At 46.8% G+C, this 21,082-nt stretch overlaps 1 protein-coding gene across 5 annotated transcripts in view; it reads right to left on the reverse strand.

Annotated features, from left to right (window-relative positions):
* Nucleotides 1–21,082, reverse strand: part of LOC144163424 (uncharacterized) — a 204,055-nt gene that overhangs the window by 156,119 nt on the left and 26,854 nt on the right. Inside the window, exon 3 of one of the 5 annotated variants that reach the window (XR_013320925.1) lies at nucleotides 9,003–9,202. The exons of the other annotated variants lie outside the window; for them this stretch is intronic. The gene's annotated coding sequence lies outside the window, so the exon portion shown is untranslated. Of the gene's footprint in view, nucleotides 1–9,002; nucleotides 9,203–21,082 lie in introns of those variants that run through there. 5 annotated transcript variants of the gene reach the window in all.

Below are 21,082 nucleotides of genomic sequence, written 5' to 3' on the forward strand. Positions count from 1 at the left end.
GGTCGTATGTAAATATTTGAGCCGCGCACCATGTATTCGGCTGTCTTATGTAAATATGGAGGAACACATCTAAGCCGACAGCGAACTTGCGATTTGGTATTTGTTTCATGTCCTTTAATTGTACTTAATTTTTCCATTTCACGCCTCACGTACTCACTAGTATACATGTACCCTACCTTTCGTAAATCGTGCGGGTCTGAAACCTCTGAAGCCTCTGAAACTACTTTAGAGCGTTTTTATTCACTATGATATGACGTAAACGCACCAAAACGCGTATAAACTTATTACAACCAAGTTTCGCTGTGGCTTGTAATTCAAAACATAAGGAGGGCGGCGCGAGTCGTCTACTTTTGTACTACCCAGAAGCTTCTGGCACGAGTAGGTGTTGCACGTCACCAAAACTTCAGCGCAGGAGCCGTATTCATTTGCTCAGTTGATAGGGCATGGCCCGACGTCGACGTGCAGCATATGAGGAAATAGAGGCGGTGTTTCCGTGGCATTTTCGTGGCTGACTGACCAGCAGCACTGCGGCAGCAAACGCTGAAAGGTTAGTGCAACAAACATTGGTTTCTTTGTTGAGGCTGGCACTTAGAGCACGAGCGTCCTAAGTTATGTGGACATTGCCATGGCCACCAATACACGAAATAACCACAAAACGTCCACTAGGTGTACTCCTATGCGTCGGCTAAAAAGCAGTTTTCTGACCACCAAGCGTTAAAGGCCACCTGCAACGAAACTCCACACATGCACAGTATTTTTATTAAAACCGTTTGGAAACACGTCACTCCAGCCGACACAGCACCTCGGGGAGTGTCGCCCCAGCTGGTCGCCACTGCGGCGAACTTCCGGTTGTGACGTTAGTGTCAGGGTTCCCTTGCCCCATCATCTCTCCGCGGAAGCCCTTCTAATGCGGCCTCACGCAAGTGAGCTGTGTAAATCGTGCATGGATAATTGCTTTTGCGAGTTTCCGAAATGCGTGAAGCTGAGGAAGTGTTGGGTGGCTGAGAAGACGGGAAATTTCAAGAGAATCGGTGCTGGTCGCCGCGAGGCGATACGCCGTCGGCCAGCGACACACGGCATCAGCACGACGGCTTATGTCGTGGTCGCGACGGCGGCAGCGGGCTCTCTGTCGACCGTACGAGTACGCCGCATGCGAGTACGGCCAACGCGAGACGATAAGCTGCTGCGCGGCTAGTCGGCGGGTCAGGCCAGAATACATGGTGCGAATATGCGACCAAAGGTCTACGAACGCCCCGCGGCGGAAAAAGGGGATTGGGAATCAGAGATCGTTTGAGGTCTGACTATGGGACCTCTTTCTGTATATCTTGCACATGTCATCTGAATTTTGCACAATAAACCTTTTCTGATTTCTGATTTCTGAGGTAAGGGAGGTTGCGATGAGTGCAGTCTGCGGGATTCTGGTAGCTCAAGCCGCCCCCGAAACACGGTCCCGACCCAATGGAACGGCCGCGGATTGTGTCGCCGAGATAGGCAAATGTGATAGCTTTTATTAGGTTAAACAAGGGCGATTCGGCTACATTCCTGGTAATAACGGCAATATGGGGCCAGTCTACAAGATCGGAGCGTGAGTCACAACCAATATCCACGCGAGGGCCTCTCGAATACGACGAAAACCAGAAGACGCTGTACCAGAAGCAGCAAGCCGTACGTATTAATGGCCTAGTCTGACATGCCCTATTTTACACGAGAACGCCAGCCTGTTATGAAATGCAGCCACCATACAGGCTCCAACGGAACACAACCCTTTGTCCTTTTCACCCGAAAAACGGCTCTCAATAGTGTATCAGTGTGAACAGCCTTAACCAGACAACCATATGCAGCCCGCAATATGCAATGGCGCTTTTCTGAATAAATTTGAATTGCATTGAATGGGTCGCAAACCTTCCATTTTTTCAGGGGTGGGCTGAGGGGCGTCGTCGTCGGTGTCATCCAGAGAACGACGGCAAGTCCGAAGAGTGAAAGAAAGCAGAGGAGGAGACTGCCGAGAAATTGGGAGGGCACGGCGGTTCGCCGTGGTGACATAGCGAGACGCTTCTCCAGAAGTGTGCGGGAGCGGGGGAAGGGGGGGGGGGGGGAGGAGAGGAGGCAGTATGCTGTGCCCGCACGAGGCACTCGACTGCGCGACGCTTGGCGAAAACGTGACGGTGATGCGCGCTTGCTTCCTAAGTCACGGGTCACAGCCCCTTCTTGAGATGCACTTCACGCCGCCAACGCAGAGGCTCACCGTCGCTGCCGTCGAGAGAACCCACGAGTGAGTGCTGCCTCAGCGCACTGAAGCACTCAGGAGTGAGTGCTGAACGGCGAGTTAGGCGACTGGTCGTGTGATTCCATGAGTTTTGTTTTTATTACTATGAGTTGTATTAAAGGAGCCATGAAGAGAAAACACAAGTTTGGTTCATTCAAAAGATTGCCTCGTTAGAATCATACTGACACCAATTTTAACGTAAACTTCGCTCAAATAAGCTACATAATTAGGAAAAACGGGAATGGTCATGCGACCCACCAGCTCATTTCCCGCAACAGAACCTATGTCGTCACATGAGCTAAGCTCTGCGATTGGCGGAGGCTGGCAGAAGCAGACGCGAATTAGGTAGAACTTACAAACGAGACGAACGAGCGATTTGCGCTTAAATTTAGGGCACATTCTTTACAAAGCAATAAGAATGATGGGACAAACAGGGAAGTTACGAAAGCACATGTAAACCTAGAAGTACTGATGCGTTCTGCTGTTCGTACTGCGCACAGCATGCTTGGTGTTTTGCAGCACAGCACTACGGGGCTTGGGGTTGTCTCAGACGACACTGGACGATTGACGAAAGCAACATTGCCTTATGTGACCCCATTTGTCGAGCGAGCACTGTTTCAGGGAACGAATATTTTCTCCCAGAACAAAAACAAGCCAGGTTTAAATGCGGGCAAAAACAAACCAAACGCTTGCCACGGTATGGTGGCGCCATCTAGGTTACGGAACGTAAAGAAACGCGGGAACAAACCAACACCGCTGTACAGGGTGGAGACAACCTTTGAACGGTCCCGTGCCGCCGCAATTGGGCCAACGGGCTCAACGCGTTATTCTTTTCGTTTCCCACGAGACCTAGCAACGCGAAACAGACAATATGATTCAAACTTCTTCAGTAAACTGCGTTGCGGCGATAATTTTAGCGCGGTTTTGACACAATGACTTGCTTCGGCGGCGAGCAAGCAACCGAAAATGGCGGCGCCAGCGTATACGTGTCTCTACCCTGTACGGCGGATGCGTGAATGAAGGTACTCTAGGCTGCAGAGCCGTCGGTTCTAGTGATGTAAACGCACGATTGAGCGGGAAAATCAAAATTTTAACCTGAATTGTTTAATTTCTCAGTGAATAAAGCACCGTTTGTATCCGGACAAGCGCTGGGGGCACTATAAAACACGAAATCTTTCGAATAAAACCAACTTGCATTTTCTCTTCATGGCTCCTTTAAAATGAGTTTTCTAGGACAGTAGGACGAGTTAAAAGTGGGCCTATTGTGCCACCGAAGGCAAGGGAATGGGCATTTTCGAAAAGGTATTTCAAAATATTCCGGGGGGTACAGCATTGAGAAGACGGAAGACGGGATTATTCTATTATCATCAACAAGAACAGTCCACTAAGTACACTACAGGACGAGGGCCTCTCCCATTAACCACCAACCACTCCTTTTCCGTGCCGCACGCACGAGTCCATTCTTTGCCGCCTAAATTCCTTATTTTTTCCCTTCATCGAGTAACTGACCTTCGCCTTCTTCTACACCTACCGGTCGGTATTCACTCTGTCAGTCTGCAAGTCCGCCGCTCGTCATTTCGACTAACTACGTCACCAGCGAAGGTTAATTTCTTTTTTTTATTTGAACTATATGATATCTCCCACTCTAGTTTGTTCTCTAATCCAGAAAGCTCGTTTCCTCTCCGTCAACATTACTCCTATCATTCTTCTTTCCATGGACCCCTTACCCGACCTCAGTTTGCTTTCAAGTTATTTCAAGCCAAGCTCCCGCTCCATATGTCATCACCGAAAGGACGCATTGGTTGTATATACTCTTTTTCAGTGACAAAGGTATATTGGTTTTCTTCATTTGGAAGTGTTTGCAGAGTGCAACCCGGCCCATACCTACTCTTCGCTGGATTTGTTTCTCATGGTTGGGCTCGGCCTATACGACCTGACCGAGGTAGTTATAACCTTATAATTGTTCTAGCATTTCGTCACATATGATCAACAGGCCGCTTTCGCATATTTGTTCACAATAAATTCGGATTTATTAATAACAATTTTAGCTTGAACTTTAGATTAGCTTTATTGTTAGAGTATTTCTTAAAATGAATATTGTATCGGGCGCCTCTAAATTCTCCAAATTAGGCCAAGAGCCTCATCTACCAAAGTACAGCACTTCAGAGCCATTCTTCTTCCCAAACGAGCTCACACAAGGAAGAGCACTCTGAAAGTGTAAATTCCGCTTAGCACGAGTCGAAAAGTTTTGATCGTGAACACAGCCGGCAGCTGCCTGATTAGTTTTACGCCACACAAGCGTGAAGGAGAACTGCAGGGCGTCAGTAGGATGCACTTTTATTGAGGAGCAAAAACATTGCCCTAAGAAGTCAGTATCAGAAGTCATGGAAACAAAACCAGTAAAGAGGGCTTATCTCCTATTGATTATTTATGCAGAACGAAGCAAAGTTACCGAATGACGAACGTTAGGTTGTTGGTGAAAAGAACCTGGCTGGCACTTCTGAAAAGTAAACAGCGTGGGCCAAATTTTGGAGGAATTTGCAATGAAGTCGCCCACTTTTGAATAAAATGTTGTTTTACAGAAATTTACGCAGCCGTCAGTACCGTGTTTTCAGCACCCGGAAATTTGTGTCGCCGCGAAATGAAGTTGCAACTCTGCGACGAAGAGATTTCCGCTTAGACAACATAAAGACAGTTCGGAAATGAAAATAGATTCAGTTCAATGGCCCTGCTACGCTCACTGCGACGCCACGCGCCACAGCACGCACATTGACGTCCTTCGGTTACAACCTATGTCGCAAAAAAAGTTTTCCAGAAACTTTTACAGCTGATGGCATCGAGCGCGCTCAGTTGGATAAGCCTAATTTCAAATTCCCATAGTGAGTGGCACCTTCCTGTTCCGACTTTCACTATAACTACTTTTAGCTTGAAAGACATTCTCACTGCACGTGGTTCCCTCCAATGCGTCCGGTGAGGTGACTTTAAGGATCGTCTCAATGGCGTTGCACTTCACCATCAGAGGCATGATGATTACGCGTGCACGTACGAAGAGCTCGGGAGAGCACGAAAAAATTTTATTCTACCAATGCACGGACTACATTACAAATGCCAGCAGATGCTATTGGGTGTGGTGAGTGCTACAAGTCAGCAGACAGAAGATTGTTATAGTTCTTCTCTTTCTTGTGTTTACGGCTTAAGTAACCCCGCGAATAGTGTTTACGACTTACTTCATAATCTGGAGTGATTCAACACCGACTTAGATAAACAAACATGAGGTTTAATTGTTCGCTCCAAAGCCTAGCTCACATTCGCTGTAACAGGACGTGAGCGTGGAATGGCTGTGTGGAAGAAGTCGCGCAAGGAGACCCTTCAACGTGATGTTAGCTGGCGGCCGATACGTGATACTCTGGTTGTTATTGAATGCCATGATGGGGTGTGCCCAGGCAGCGCATTCGGTGGCCAGTCGACTCTCCATAAATTTTTAGTGCTTTGGTATTTGAAGGGAAGTCACGAGTTAGTGGAGTTGTGGCATGATACAGTTAACATATAGTAACGTGTATTTGGCGAGTGCAGTGAATTGAGCGTAAATGGCATACTCGGGCTGAGTATTTAAGTTGTAATGACTAAATAGCACGATAGTTTTCCGTGGTGGTACCCCGAATGCCAATGACAAAAAAATGGAGCCGTTTCAGAGTAATTGAACGATGAAGAGGCCGCAAGAAAGGTCAGTTTGATCAGCCTTTCTTGTTTGATCCTCATATACATACGTTCTTGACCGCTGTCTGTGGGATGACGGAATGTTGTTTTTTGTAGCAAGAGAGCACCGCCTTCGTGCAAGGTCGTTCAGAGTAAACGCACAAAACGGGTCTGGCAGATTGAATCCTAGGAAAAGGTAGTGGGGTTAAGTGAAACGTTCACGCCGAATGTGGTGCTTCGCTTGCTGCGGTGCGCAACTTGAGGAAGAGCAGGGTACGGTCGCATGCGTCCACCAAAGGGGAGCAGAGGTACCGGGGCTGGGACACCTGCTTGTTAGGTAGGTTGGGAAGCGCGAAGGCTTCCGTTAGCCTTATGTATCATGAGTTTGCATGAACTCGATAATGCATGATGAGTTTGCATGATCTTCACATTCCTCATTTTCTTCCTTACCTTATCTCTTGCCGAACATGTGGGTGGGGAGCTGGGGGCGACTACCATGCGCACTGCAGCTTTGCTAGTATTTTAAGAACTGCACTGTACACCAACTAGCTGAGAGTGAACCCTCTCGTTGTATTCTATTCGACGCGGACTCCGCAAGTTAAATTTTGCCTATCGTTATGGACAGACAAGTTACCCCGAGTCGAATGCGCCGATTGCGTAGACAGGTTGCACAGATCTAAAAGATCCTTCGATTATTCATCAATGACGAGGAGGCATACTCCAGTGAAACATTCAGGATAACAAAAATTTCAGCCTCACAGAGTAACTGGCCTAACTTAAATTGCCTCGCCTTCTCTTCTCTGCGTGTTTTGTTGAACAAGGGTTTCTCATATGGCAGAACTCTTTTAAACTTGTTGAGAGCCCGATTGGCAAAGGTAAACGTCGTTTTATGTAGCATGCTTACGAACTTGGCTGAGGTAACAAATCCCGGGGAAGAAAAATATAGAACAAGGCTTACCCTTAGGTTCATTTATCAGTAGCAGCAGCCATACTTTCATCGTTTGTACAAAGCCTAGCTTCAACCTTACGCGACGCCCCGAAGAAATTTCCGCGTCTCGTAGCATGCATAACGGGTAAACAGTGATCAAGTGCTGTGGGTGATGGGGTGTACCAGGAGATGACGGGCATCGCAAAAATGACGCTGGTTAGTTTCGGTCTCCGCTAATTAAATCCTACACGGATCGTAACACGAAAGGCAAACACCCGGTGATTGGAAATGACAGCACATGTAAGTAACGGAACAAGGTAAGCAAAAGGCTTGTAGGGAACTCTGCGGAAACAATGCCACCTGTCTTAACAACGACGCGCAATTTTTCGCCATTTATTCCCGGGTAGATAACGCAGAGGTGACGACGTTCGATCAAAAACGAAGCCGAGTGCACTGCGTCACAGGATACATAACCTTTCCGCGTCAACACTGGCCGGATAACAGGCTCCTACCTTTCTCCCTCCCTTCCTTCCTCTCTCCCTCTCTCTCTCCTCCTGCCCTCCCCATCGAACTCACGCACGTTTAGACATGCCGACTCGGAACGTTAACATACGTGAAAGATCCGGTTTGCCCCGTTTACAGTGACCGATAAAGACTGGCTCAAAGCGAGCGTCGTCTGTATCGATGGTCCGTGGAACAGGGTTGAAATGTTCATAGCTGTTTCCCTTATTTGACCTTGATTAGCCTCCAATAATCCCACAGCCTTTTTATTTTGCTAATTTGACCCCTTCCCCATGTGAAAATTGCCATGGCGGCGTTCCGAATAATTGTTCCAGGGAAAAAAAAAAGATTCCCCTTTATCTCGCCAATAAAGTGTCCGCAATCCGGATGACAAACTTGGTCAACTATCTTCTACGAACTTTTGAGGCGTTCTTTTAAAGACGATAGTCTTTCTTGGGTTACTTAAACACGTTCCGTCCGTCCGTCCGTCCGTCCGTCCGTGATTCGATTTAGCCACACGCTCAAAGAGAAGCAGAAGCTGCGCAATAGTCTTATAAACCCGACGCCAAATCTAAACGTCTACGTCCAGTGTCAATGTTCATACTTGTCAACATTGTTGAACAAGAACAAGACATTACGCAAACTTAAGGCAGAAAATCAACGTATAAGTCATATTCGCAGTGTTCCTTTATTTAAAAAAGTGGGGTTTATTCCTCTTCCATAGGAATCGGTAAAACACGACAGTGAAATGTGCAGCGAAATCTGCAGCTGAGTATGATTTGCGGGTCGGCGGCTGTCGTGGGTGGGCTTGGCGAGCGACGTCCTCTTGCCGGGTCGCTTCGGCAAAGGTGTACTGGCGTCATTTCCGTGACGGATATGACGTTTGTGAAATCTTGGTGTATTCCGGCAAAAAACACTTTTGCGTTAAAATATAAAACCAGAAAAAGAACACCCCTAAGTATAACCAGAGTCCTTCAATGCTTTACTGGTCACGAAACTTCTCCGCTCGTTTCATATAGGGACCACGGACGCCACTACAGGCGCTACCGCCGCACGAAGGGCATCCAGCCGTCGCGCGTACGGCATATTGGCCAGCTCTTGGCGTGCAAACGCTCCCTGCTTTTGGTGTCTGTGCGCTGATTAAATGTACTTTTTTTCGTAGTACTTAGCGATGAATAGTCTATTCATTGTGTATATCACCTGCCTTCAATGGGGTTTTATTTTTCGAAGTAAATTACCGTAGACTTCGGCCGCGAACGCCAACGGCTTCTGCGTCCTCCGGCACAAGCGCTGGACCGTCGTGTTTACCGATTTTTAAATCTCTATTGCTTCTTTTCTTAAAGCAAAAGTTGTAAATACCACACATACGGTAGCTCCGTAGTCACGGACTGCTGCGGGCCTATCGATAATACAATAAAAAAAATTAAAAAAAAACGAGTTCGCGTCATTCAGACTACACTATTATTGAATCCGTTTATTACTATGGAATCCACAGAACGCTAAAAGAGATAGCCCAATAGTATTGTCGTTTCGATGAGTTGGTTCATACTTGAGAACATCTAAAAACGCTGCAGAAACGCGAAGTAGTAGTAGTAGAAAACATTTATTGACCTCAAATAAAATGGCGGCGTCTTCTCAGACGTCGGACGGGGTGGTTCCCAGGTTTCGGGACCCATATACGGCCAGCAGTTCCTGGCCCCTGGTCGCCAGCGCGAGCTGGATCGGCAAGGCGGGGCTGGACCGTAAGGTCTCCCATCGTTCAAGAGATATATGTTGCACCGTGTGTCTTTCCGCTTCCACGCTTTGCAATCCTTGCGAAAAGACGAAGCGAAAAAAGTACAATAAAAATGATTTTATCACACGCAACAAAAAGCTTCAATGTTACGAAGGGAGACAAAAGAGCGTAGTCCCGCGTACAAAAATTTATTTTTTCGCGCTGCGATGTGCAGCAGACGGAGGAAACAGAAAATTGCCAAGTAGCCAAGAACGACGCAAAGCTTTTCTGAACGCAGCGAGCTAGCGAGCTCCTGCTCTACAAAAGACTAGAATGAAACACAAACATCGAAGAAGCAGTCCGCAGTATGACGTGCACAGATGAACGTCGATTAAGTGAGTTGCGCGGCGTTTGCTATGCATGCATTACTCTGGGAACGTTATATAATTTCAGATCCATGGAAATAGGATCGAGGACATTGTCGAAGAAGCAAAAAATCAAGTTAGCGACAAGGTGACACCCTTTCCATATCAAACAATATTGTCCGACGGGACGTACAACAAAAAGAGCAAACGGGCGCTCCGGTTGAAACTCCAGATAAGGAAACCGGAAGCAGCCACGCGCGGTTACAAAACAAACTTTAAGGGATATTTCGCGGAAATATGAAAAGTAAAAGCAGAAGGACGTCCAAAAGCTTTTTTTACATGCGAGCCTGAGCGCAAGGTAACACATGTTTGCAAACAGGTAATGACGCACCACTACCATCTTACTGATCTGATGAAAATCCGGCTTTAAGATAGCCTTGTACAGTTCTAGGTCCAGGATGCTCTCAAAAGGGTACATTGTTTTTTTTTCATTCTCCCACACAGTGCATTCTTACACACTGTCACACACTTATAATCGAAGCTGAAATCTCCCGTTTCTTGACTTGGAATGGCGCGCCTCCATTTCTCACGCAGCTGCCCGTCGCTGGGTAAACAGAACAAGAAAACATTTTTTGTTGTATCGTTGTACGAGGAACGACATCCCGGGACACAACATGTGTTCCGCATCGTTGTTGCACTACTTAAGTCATATCACAACAGCGCGAGATGCACGTTACATTTTTCTTCCTGCACATAACAAACACAAACTCGCCGCGTCTCCGCCGTTCGAGCCAGCGCAACGCCGCCCGTGGAAGTGACCTCAGTGAGACGGTGGCGCCACTGCGCGGCGGTCAAACGCAGCATGTGAAGCTCTCCCATTGAGTTACGGAGCAGTTTCGTGACCAGTATAGCATTGAAGGACTCTGGTATAACGTACCCTTATAACTAAATGTTGCTTCCCCGCAGGACGACCCTGCGTGCAGGGGTGCACCCTTTACAGGCTGCTCGCTTCGTTGTAATAGCGTCACTTCCGTGACGGGTATGTCATCACCGAAATCTTTGTGTATCCGCGAATAAAACACTTTCGAGTTAAAATTCATGGGTGCTTGGTTTTAGCGACAGCAAACGAATTACTACATCCACTGCTTCACTCCGGCGTCTGCTGTCGCCCGCGCCACTATAGCTTCTGGCGGCATTTTCAGAAAACGAACGGAAATACTAACGAAACGTTCCACTAGATTGGTTGTGCATTCCGCTTGGAGCGCACGTGGGGTAGAGCAATTGGGTTCTATAAACGTGTGAGTAGGGCACCTCGAATCACGCGCGTCTCCGCCGTATGGTAGCGCTGGCATCGAGGCACCCGGCCTGGAGCAGTTGAACGCGGTAAACTTAAAATGATTTAAGCAAACGTCTAGCGTGTTATCTTGGGATGAACAAGACGGGAGAGGAACAGCATGATAGGGGGGCGGGAAAGAAAAGGAAGGCATTTGTTTGGCAGGAGCGCCAGTCGACTATCGTCTTTCGTCGACATTTGCAATTAAAGGAGCAGATACGCAGCCATTTCATCCGCAATGACCAAATCCACCTAAAGCGAATGGGAGAAAAAAGCGGAAATATCTTATCGGACCTAAGTGCAACGCTGTCCAAGCTATTATGTGGTATGTTGTACATATCAGGTAGGGGGAGTTTATGGCCACAAATAATTAGAAATTTTACGGTGAATAGTTGATGGTGCGCGAAACCTGCTAGCTATGGGAAGGCCACGAGTCGTTCGCTGCCTGCACGAACAGAGATTATCTGGCCGCTGAGAATCACGACCTGACCAGGAACGGGAAGCTGTGGCAAAGCACCGAAGGTTGAACCGTCAAGGCGAGGCACAACAACCAATGGTGAATATTTGACTGCTAGCAAATTATACCTGGTGGCCAAACAATTGAATTGATAGGAAGCATTTAGCTGGCGTCTGTAGAATTCTTTTATTACGCTACAACTTAAGAAAAAAGTCCACACACTGATATATAATATATATTATTTATTTAGTTAGTACCCACAGCGCCTTGCAGTGGGGGGATACACAAAAAAGACACTCAGAAGTGCTTAATAACAAGCAAGACAGGACGTTAAAAAACGAAAATAAACATTTAACATAACCTGAGACATGCTACGTGAAAATACTGCGTTACTACGATAATTAAAAAAAGAAAGGCACTCACAAGTACTCTACACACGCGTGATTGAAAGATGCAAATTACGCCAAAGCAATAAAGTGGAATATATACATTTCCAATAGCCCTGAAACACACCACGCGAAAAGATATCATTGGTACAATAATTGAAAAAAAGGTTCGTGCTGCGAGGCTGCAAAAATACAATTCTTATATTACAAGAAACACTGACAAAATATTTAGCACACTTGACAGGTGATTTGAGCAAACAGCACAATTCCCGCTAAAGCAAACACATGACAATGTTAGTTTAGGCCTTCGAGTGACTTAACTGTAGACAGAAATGTATTACTAGAATGGTGTACAAACACTGAAGATGGTAATCTCGTTCCGCTGACGAATGATTTTAGGAAAAAACTGAGCCAAGGAACGCACTCGATGTACGAATAATGTCACGAAAACTGTAAATATGGTCTGGGCGGGCGGATATGTAAGGAGGCGGAAAAATATACGTTTCGCGCGGCATACCAATTTGTGAACAATAAACTTCATCAAATAATTTAAAGCAAAATACAGTTGCCCAATGTTCGAGTGATTCCCAATTAAGTAAATTCAAGAGGGTATTCCTACCAACAATTTTGTCTTTTACCAATTTTCCTAACACATACCTGGATGCGAGGTTTTGAACTTTTTCCAATTTAGCTTTGTCAAGATGGGTTGGAGGGTCTTATACCATGCAACCACTTTGGAGTATAGGCCATATGTTAGTTTTGTACACTAGGTCTCTGGCAGTTTGCGGGAAGGTGATTGTGTTTCGGTGCCAAAAACCCAATGTCCTTGAAGCTTTGCGGGTAATATAATCAATGTCCTGTGCCAGCCCAGTGTAGATGTACACTCCTAAGTATTTAATTCATTTACACCCTTTATTGAGCAATCTCTTATATAAAAATTTGGTAGTGGATATTTCCTTTTCTGGTACACCTAATGGAGACAGTTTTTTTCAGGTTTCACATTCGCCATTTTTCTCACCAAGCATTAATCCTGTTTACATCACTTTGAATTACTTGGGAATCACTTTCACAAGAAATTTTTCTATACAGTACACAATCGTCAGCGAATAGCCTCAAAGATGACGTAATGTCATTATTTATGTAATTTTTATAAATCAGAAATAGCACAGGCCTTAAGACCGATCCCTCATTGATGACTTCCATTGATGACTTCCTTGTTCTTTTAAGAAAGCGATCTGGTTTTACAAATGACGAAGCCATTGCTGGTGTTTTAAAGGCCTTTGAGGCGCATGGGGAAGGTCTAACATTCACCCATGAGCTTTCATCAACTAACTGCCAACTTTTATTTCTGTATTTCTGTATATATATATATATATATATATATATATATATATATATATATATATATATATATATATATATATATATATATATATATATATATATATATATATATATATATATATATATATATGGAGAGAGAGAGAGAGAGAGAGAGAGAGAGAGAGAGAGAGAGAGAGAGAGAGGGAGAGAGCGAATCAGAATAGGAAATGAGGGGCTCGTTGAAATGAGACAGAAATAAGTGTGTTGGCCGTCAAGAACACCTCGGAAAGCAAAGGGGAGGATGTACTAGGTCATTGAAACAGATAAATAATTTGGAAAGAAAGAAAGACAGTGGAGAAAAAATGCCCGCCGGGTGGGATCCGAGCCTACTACCTCCAGAATACCGCTTTGGTGCGATGACCACTACGCTACCCGCGGGGCTATTTTCCCCTCCATTTTCTGGGGTATTTATGTTAAGGAATTTCGGTTTCCTGCGCTTGGGGGTGGTAGCCAGCGCCACTCGGACTACACGGGGTGAAGGGGACTTTCTTTTATCCCCCGGGCCGTGACTCGAGTGTCTACGACATGCCGAGAGTGGTCGACCAGCGTTGAACCCTCTTACGCTTCCTATGGCACCAAGACTGCCAGAACAGAGGCCCTCGCTATGCATGTAGCGAATCAGAATAGGAAATGAGGGGCTCGTTGAAATAAGACAGAAATAAGGGTTCGCAGTCAAGAAAACCTCGGAAAGAAAAGGGGAGGATGTGGTAGGTCATTGAAACAGATAAAGAATTTGGAAAGAAAGAAAGTGGAGAAAAAATGCCCGCCAGATGGGATCGAGCCCACGACCTCCAGAATACCGGTCTGCTGCGATAACCACTACGCTACCGGCGGGGCTATTTTTTCCTCCACTTTCTGGGGTGTTTATATTACGGTATTTTTGTTTCCTGCGATTGGGGAAATAAATATAGCCCGTTTGCTATAAGACAGATCGATATTTTATTTTTGTTGTTGTGTAATATTGGGTAGTGCTAGTGTTTTGTAACGCTAGACTTCATCAGTGCCGTTCACAAACAAGTATATTCGTGAAATATAGTTATTTTTTAGCTTTTACGCCTAACGTCATTATTTCTGAAACAATACACGCTTTAATTTAGTGACAGGATTCGAAACTTACCTTTGCCTCATGCATCAGCGCATGCGCACCAGTGTCCAAATTTGCATATCTCCAGGAAAAGAACTCAAAACCAAAAAGTCATAAAATCTCGCGCACGCTCCCGGCGACACTCTAATTGAGTTATGAAATTTATGATGCGAAGACTGCCTGCAGCTTTACTTTAATGCAACTCTTCACTTGTATGTCGGTTTTTTAACACTAGAATTACAGTTTGATGCTAGAAGCTCCCCAATTATTACCGTATCCACCATACTTCGTCTTTCCTGAAGATTTCAATTTTGAAACTGAGTATTTTGGTGATGGGCGTCGTTTTTAAGTGCGAATGCACATCTTAAGCGAGCCTGAAGCGTCCGCCGCCGTCCGCATTCCGCCGCCGTCCGCATAGCAACAGCTGCGGGTGCGCGCGCTCCTCGTCTTCCTTGGCAACGGGGGGAGATGGGCGCGCGCTGCCTGGCCGCTGACATGGCACATACCCACGTGGGGGATTGGCCAGGAATCTCCTCGTCTTCCTTGGCAACGGGGGGAGATGGGCGCACGCTGCCTGGCCGCTGACATGGCACATACCCACGTGGGGGATTGGCCAGGAATCGGGCGTGAGAAGGGCTAATGCACCCGCTTAAAGGAGTACTGACACGAAATTTCAAAGCTGAGATCCGCTCTAGCAATCAAGTACAACGACAACACAAATAGGTGTCTGTGCATGGCACATACCCACGTGGGGGATTGGCCAGGAATCGGGCGTGAGAAGGGCTAATGCACCCGCTTAAAGGAGTACTGACACGAAATTTCAAAGCTGAGATCCGCTCTAGCAATCAAGTACAACGACAACACAAATAGGTGTCTGTGAATAAATGCATCTTTCTTTCTTTGAAGTTGTGTGTGTGTGTGTGATCTCTCTTTCGCGAACATTACCGAACCGCGCAAATTCAACTCGTGCATTCGCACTTTCACATTCTTCCCCTCGGGGAAATGCGGGGAATTTTTTTATATGGTACAGAAAAAATGTTGCTGTTGGCTTACTTGGTAACTCATCCCTTTTTCAAGAAATAATCATGTTATTAATATACTTTTACTGGTCTTTGAATTAAAATACAATCACGGCAATCCCTGAATAACACATACATGTTGCGATCACTCCAACGACACGACGACAACAGTCGGCTCTATATACACACCCAACCGCCCAGATCACTTATGAAAGAGCGGACCACAAAACTTCGAGGAAGTTTCGTGAAAGCAAACACCCCCGCTCTTTCGCATTCAACCATAAAGCAGCTGTCTTCGACGTCCGCGACGCGTCGTTGCCAGTCGCGCAACTTTCCCGCCTCGTTACTCATGTCAGCCTCGCCTGCGTGGGAGGGCTTTTCATGCTACCAGAATGTGTTCCGAGTCAACCCTTCAACTGTGTTTGTTCACGATCGCCTGTCCCAAGCTAATTAGCGGGGCTTGTGAAGGACCAGGTTGAAATCAATCCACGCCTTGTCGACAGCTTATGGGGACAGGATCGTCCTCCCGTAACCTAATTCACCCGTCAGGAGGCTGGGATATAACGGCTTGTACGGCTTTATTTCCTGCGCGCGAGAAAGCAACAGCAAATCGTTCATTCCATTGGCGGGAAGCGCTAATTAACAAGGAGACAAGAGACGAAAACAAAAACTTCGACGAGACGAAGCGAAGCGAATGCTGTTTTTCTTTTCTTTTCTTGTTCTCGTGTTCGTTTGCGCTTCCCGCCAATGCAGTGTGTCACCAACTCGCCCAAGCTTCGACTTATGAAATTCCTGCATGTTGCGCGGAAGTAGTTTACTGCAATAGAAAAACCCGATACGGAACGTAATCAAGAATAAAAAAAACTAGGCGCATCAATAAGGGGTGGGTAATGGCTCGAACATTTGTTGCCTTAACAAAGCACTTACCAGCCAGACCTTATTAAGCCAAACAGTTTCACGTCTATTATTATTGGGTTTGTGTATTTATGTTTTGTTTTTTCCAATCGGCTGGGCCGGGATGTGTTATCTATGTAATCCGTGGGGCACGGGAATCGCGTGTTTTTCATTCTATAATTTGTATTCCGCACGAGTTATTTCCTTGATAGGGCGAGTTTTTCAAACTAGCGCCACCAGCCTAGAATAATCTTCTTTGATCGACAGTGTTCTGGATGTAATTCGACGGTTCGAGAAACACTTGCGGCGAGAGATAAATGCCCGCAGAGCACACGCCGCGGTATTCGATTCGCCGACACTCGCCTGAGCACGTCACTTTGTTGACTACTGCTTCGCCGCCTTGTATTCTCTGAGTTGCTAGGGTAGCACAAGCCCAATAAACTTGGTTTTTCTTTCAAGACAGCTGCGTCGTTTTTGTCTGCGTGACAATATACCACAGTCATATTTTGATGAACTGTATATTTTTATGCATAAAATAATGCAACAGAGTTTGAGACGATGTCATCGCAATAGATTTTCTGAATGCGTTAGAGACAGCTTTATAATGGAGCAAAATTAGAACGTAGCAGTTTCCCTGTGTACCAGGTTACAGGGCGTATATTTCTCATGCAGCTCGTCTGTGAGCGTAGCCGCATAGAAATTAAAAAAAAAAAGCAGAACCGTATGTTGAAACATGTAGCCTTGTGAAGATCCGTGCCGCACGTTTGGAATATTTTCCCTTAGTGGTTGCTCAGGGGAAAAAGTTGCATAGAGAGGCAATGCAAAGAATGAACCTGAGTATTTGTAAAGAGCTTTTAAGGCATAAATGCAACCCAAATGCAACACTGCCAAATGTATTTTATGATATTTTTTGAATGTCAGCTACGGGAAGTATACGGCCACAATTGGTTAAAAAATATGCGGCGGAGTCGCCTAATATGAGGATGATAATTGTGGATTGGGCTCGTATTAAACTAAACAGTCAATTTGATGCGGTATTCTTACAAAAACTTCATTGAAATCGACTTTCAAGAATGGCACTATGGACTTTTGGTGCACAAGCCATTAAACATATGAAACATATGCAACAGGCCTTGAAGGCCACTAGAACTGTGCATCAAAAAGCAAGCAAGTCCTCGTGGCAGCAAAATGCTGCCTTCTAATTCTACCTAAAGACCATTTCTTGGCCCCGCCTGATGACACGCACGAAGTAAGGAAGCTCTTCCTTGTCTTGCCATGAATTTCCAGAACGCTTTCCGAAAAGACTGCTCATATCTTTTCTTTTCTGCTTCGCGTTAATGAAGTGGCTCGTACCAACCGGAGTAAGGGGGGGGGGAGGCAGGGCTTAATAGCGGCGGCTGTAAAATAATGAAATTGTAAATAAAGGATAAAAACAGAAATATTAACCAGATTCGTTCAGTGAAGGCCAAGGAGACGGGATGAAAGGATTGTATCACGTTTTTTAGCTTAATCTCGCTCAATTCTTCTGTTCACTTTGTCTTCGAAGTCTGGGGACAGATCTACCGCCGATTTCTTGATATCCATTCGAATCGCCAATTACTAGACGCAAAAACACTCACCAAATACTCCGAATATTCACCACAAAAGCGCGCTCCCGTTGGGCATTTGGATTTGGCTCATTTTTATCCATGCCCTAGCAGGTTATCCGTGCGGCCCATAGGTCGGCAAACTCACTCTTGAGTGCACTCACACCCCCCCCCCCCCTCACCATTCACGAGTGAGTGTTGAGTGAACCTCACCGTCATTTTGGCCTGGTCAGTGCGAGTGCGAGTGAGTGCGAGCGCCACTCACGGTGAGCCCCGTTCACCACTCGCTAGTGTGAGTTCCACTCGAGGCGAGCCACGCTCAGCACTCGTTAGTGCGAGTGCACTCGCGGAAAGTGGAACTCGCCACTCGTGAGTGCGAGTTCCACTCGTGGTGAGCCCCACACACCACTCGCGAGTACGAGCGCCACTCGCGGCGAGTGGAACTCGCCACTCGTGAGTGCGAGTTCAACTCGCGGCGAGCCCCGCTCAGCACTCGTTAGTGCGAGTGCACTGGCGGAAAGTGGAACTCGCCACTCGTGAGTGCGAGTTCCACTCGTGGTGAGCCCCACACACCACTCGCGAGTACGAGCGCCACTCGCGGCGAGTGGAACTCGCCACTCGTGAGTGCGAGTTCCACTCGCGGCGAGCCCCGCTCAGCACTCGCGAGCGCGAAAGCCATTCGCGGTGAACCCCACTCACCACTCGCGAGTGCGAGTTCCACTCGCGGCGAGCCCCGCTCACCACTCATGAGTGGCGAGTGAACGCGCGCTTCTTGCGCGATGTGCGGGGCTTACCGTGGTGAGCATCACTCGCTGTTGACATTCGCCGCAGGAGCCGCTTGCTGTGGTAAATGCTGCTGGCGATATCCACTCGTACGCACAGCCACTAGTTAATGGAACGACTGCCTTTAGTTTCGGGAATATGCGGCTACTCCTCTTTATAATTAGGGCACCGTGGAATGAACTCTCCAGTGACCTGTTGATATAGGAATAGGATTTGGATGGACGTCTGACACCATAATGCACTGATACTCTCACTGCCATGACTCATTGAGGGGCTATTGCGCGCACTCTCGCCGAATTATGTTTCTGGCTCACAGCGTTTTGTGTTGGAATTAATGTCGGTAACGTCGTCGCAACAAAGCGATTGCACTTCACTACTGCTGAGCGCTGCGATGGAGGCATTAGTAAGCACCGTGGTCTGGTACCGTAGTACTTGGTGTATATAATTGGCCGGCTTGCTGCAGCTGTCAATAGGCCGGCTGTTCTGAAGCGCCAATTGTGAGTGCCCGTATTCGTTGGAAAAAGTATCACAGATTTTTATGGATTCGCGTATCAGGATGGCGAAGCGGTTCGGATGGGCGAGTTGCGTGTTGTGGAAGCAGTAGCTCATTTTCGAGGCCTTGGCGTATTAAACGTATCAGTGCTTGTCATTACTTGTTGCGGTGGCGCTCTGTTATGATGCTCGCTTCCACGTGGACTTGGCGTCACACATCCTTCTACGGCAGTTAAAGTGCGTGCCTTGAGGAGTGTGATTTGATGCTGTCCGGTTGTTTGACACACCTGAAAACTTCACCTCTGCTGTTTTACGTTTACGATTATGTTTCGTTATGTTGCGTGAATGTTGCATTAGGCAGTTTTTGCATATCGTTACCGTGTTTACGTTACCGTTTACCCTGTTTGCGGGAGTCGACTGCGCTGCGCGAGAGTTACCGCGAACGGTAACTTACCGGCACAGGCTTCACCGTCGTAAGAGGCTTCCGGTAACACAGTAAACGGTAACGCAAACACGGAAACGATATGCTAAAACTGCCTATTGACTCATATACGCCGATGTGCGTACCGTTCGCAAGAAAACGAAGTAAGCTCGCTTTGCATCACCTCACATAGTATTTGTCATGATGACTCGCCGACTGCACCGCTTCGTTTAGTTCCCTGCATCCCTCTGAAGTTTGTGTATCCGTTCGTGCAGATTCACAAGAATCGTGCGTTATATCTGACTCCTCATTCGCCTTACCGAATCGTGGAGTTCGAATCGTTACTGTTGCGTGCATTTTGTGAAATTTATATTTCATATCTTCAGGTCGCGAAAGGTAAGATCACCGACCGTCATTTACCATTACGCTTGTGAATTTGCCTGCCCAAGTTGAAATTGGGACCTGGGCTCCCGCATTTTGCTTTTTTCATTCTGACTGTTCACGGTCGCCAACCAGCTAGTTATGAAGGTGAAATTGCTTCTGCTGCATTATTTTCGTATTCAGCGTTGTGGTCAGCCCAAACACTGTAGTCCCCGTCATGCTTGCTGCGCTGAGTCGCTGAAAAGGGCTTCACAGTCTAGTTTTCCTCATATTTCGTGCCTCGTATGCAGATCGTCGTCCGCATGCCGATGGCGTGCAGACTAGCGGAGGGGTACTGTGACCCCTGTGGGGTGTGGCGAATAGTACGCTTTCTCGGCAGTCAGCGTAATTTGTGATTGGGTGAGTGAGTGAATGATTGCGTGCATGCGTGCGTGCGTGCGGGCGTGCATGTGCGTGTTCACGTGAGTGTATCTGCGTCCGTGCTTGCGTGCGTGCATGCGTGCGTGCGCGCGAGTTCGTGTATGTGTGCGTGCGCGCATGTATGCGTTTGTGTGTGCGTAGGTGTGCGTGTGTGTGTCCGATGACTTATTTTCCCCGTTATTTCGTATAAACTTTCGACATGAATTTGTCTCGGTGCCCGGTGCGGGCGCATGACGGTGTAGTTTAGGATCAAGCTGCGGTTTTGCTCTGTGGCAGGTTGGCATCGTTTAGAAAGGGGGACGCGGAGGGAGGCGGGTGCCAGGCAACTCGTCTTCATGAGGACGCCCGCGCTAAAGTCAGGCGGCCCTTCTTTGGCGCGACCACGCGGCGCCGCCTCTCTGCGCGCCGCCTCTCTGTTTTGCTGGACACTCTCGCTATGCGCCCTTTTCACCTGGGATTACTCTTGAAATAAACCGTTTGGAGGGTTGTCCAGAGCGAATTGACTGCGCAATTTCAGTGGCTCGGATAGCGCGCTTCGAGATAGGAATATTTGCGCGCTCTGGCCAGTATTTACACAGATGGCAACAGCTTTTCTAAGCTTTTCTTCCCAACTGGACTATTTCTTTTATGTTTGCCACCGCTGTCAAAATTTTCAGTGTTTCTTTTGTTTTGTAGATCCTGAGCGAAATAGCATAGACAATAATAAAAAGTTATCATGAATGGCTTCAGGCAAATTTGCAAGAATTTGTTCATTTCGTGAAAGAGTCCAGCGATGAGTACCGCTTTGAAAGTGACATATCAAGGCACGTGCTTATAATAGCCGAATACATGCTTAGGAAAAAGTGAGACCCCATTCATGAGAAAGGTAAATTTTAGCTCAAATCAGTAAGTATTTCATGCCCGAAAATATTTGCACTGCCAAAGGCGAAAACGACGAATGCCGCTCATAACCAAATCGACGCATTAGAACTTG

The sequence above is a fragment of the Haemaphysalis longicornis genome, unplaced genomic scaffold, assembly GCF_048455015.1.
Source record: "Haemaphysalis longicornis isolate Haplotype H1 unplaced genomic scaffold, Haemaphysalis longicornis Haplotype H1 scaffold_12, whole genome shotgun sequence".
Classification (NCBI taxonomy): Eukaryota; Metazoa; Arthropoda; class Arachnida; order Ixodida; family Ixodidae; genus Haemaphysalis; species Haemaphysalis longicornis.